Here is a 1,133-nt window from a genome sequence, read left to right on the forward strand (position 1 = left end):
CTGCTGGAGAGGCTGGAAACACTCACTGATCTGATCTCTCCGTCCTTCTTCTCTCTGCAGGTTGAAGGACTGCTGATCTCTGTAAAGTAGAGAACGGTCTCTGTGTCCTGCTGATCTTCAGAGGTTGAAGCTGCGGCAGTTTGAGTCTAAAGAGACTCTGACTGGATCATGATGATGACCTCTGACCTCCAAGATTTTCCTCCTGTTTATTTTCTTATGTCTGTCATTTAGTGTCTGATATTGTTTGTCTCTTTGGATTAATAAAGATCCGATTCAAACTGGGCTCCATTTAGAGGCTTCATGAAGTTTTGATCTGAACTGGATTCAACTGGAAAGTTGATCTTTTTTCTCTGATTCATTTTCATCCTGGAACCAGAAATGGTCTGAGATGGAAACATGGGAATCATTTTCAGTTCAGCTTTGAAAGACACTTCAAACCTCTTTTCTCTGCTGCTTCTTCTGCTGACAGGAAAATGTTCCTCAAAGTTCCACAGATAAAAAGATGCTTTACTGGAAACTGGAGATAAACTTCAGCTTCCATCACAGAAACCAGTTTAACCAGTTTAGAACTGGATGTCCCACAGAAACTGATCTTAGTTTTCAGGAACATCCAGCATTTATCTGATTAAAAAAGGTTTTGTATATTTTAATGTTTTTATATTTATTATAAAATGTAATAATGAAGTTTTGCATCATCATTGATTCTCAGTCTGTTTTGTTTTTTTCCATTTTTACCTCCATGTTTCATGTTTTCAGTTTTCTAGAGAACTTTAGGACTCGATGTGTCACATCAGGCTCTTTACTGAGATTCTCTGATTTATTCAGACCTCAGAGAATCACTGAGATAATGTGCTGATTGGTTTATGTTTTTATATTTCTTCTAACCTAATATGGGTTATTTGGTTAATAAATATTTTAATAATGCTCTTTGTACAAATATAATAACTGCACCTTTTATTTTAATCCTTCATGCTGTCTAGCTTTTTGTATTAGGATCAACAAAGAAATTAAAATATATTTAAGTTTTCATTTTGACTTTGTTTATTTAGGTTTACTAAATAATTTAGGTTTATTTAGTAACAACAGAAACTTCCTGTTCAGTTGATCTGAGCTTTTGAACTGATTTTGTGGTG

At 34.8% G+C, this 1,133-nt stretch overlaps 1 long non-coding RNA gene across 1 annotated transcript in view; it reads left to right on the forward strand.

Annotated features, from left to right (window-relative positions):
- Positions 1-288, forward strand: part of LOC106955417 (uncharacterized) — a 5,249-nt gene extending 4,961 nt beyond the window's left edge. The window contains exon 3 of the long non-coding RNA XR_001426573.1: positions 61-288. This is a non-coding gene — a long non-coding RNA (uncharacterized LOC106955417). The remainder of the gene's footprint in view (positions 1-60) is intronic.
- Positions 289-1,133: the final 845 nt, after the last annotated feature.

Source organism: Poecilia latipinna, unplaced genomic scaffold, assembly GCF_001443285.1.
Source record: "Poecilia latipinna isolate Pla-1442-1.1 unplaced genomic scaffold, P_latipinna-1.0 Scaffold733, whole genome shotgun sequence".
NCBI lineage: Eukaryota > Metazoa > Chordata > Actinopteri > Cyprinodontiformes > Poeciliidae > Poecilia > Poecilia latipinna.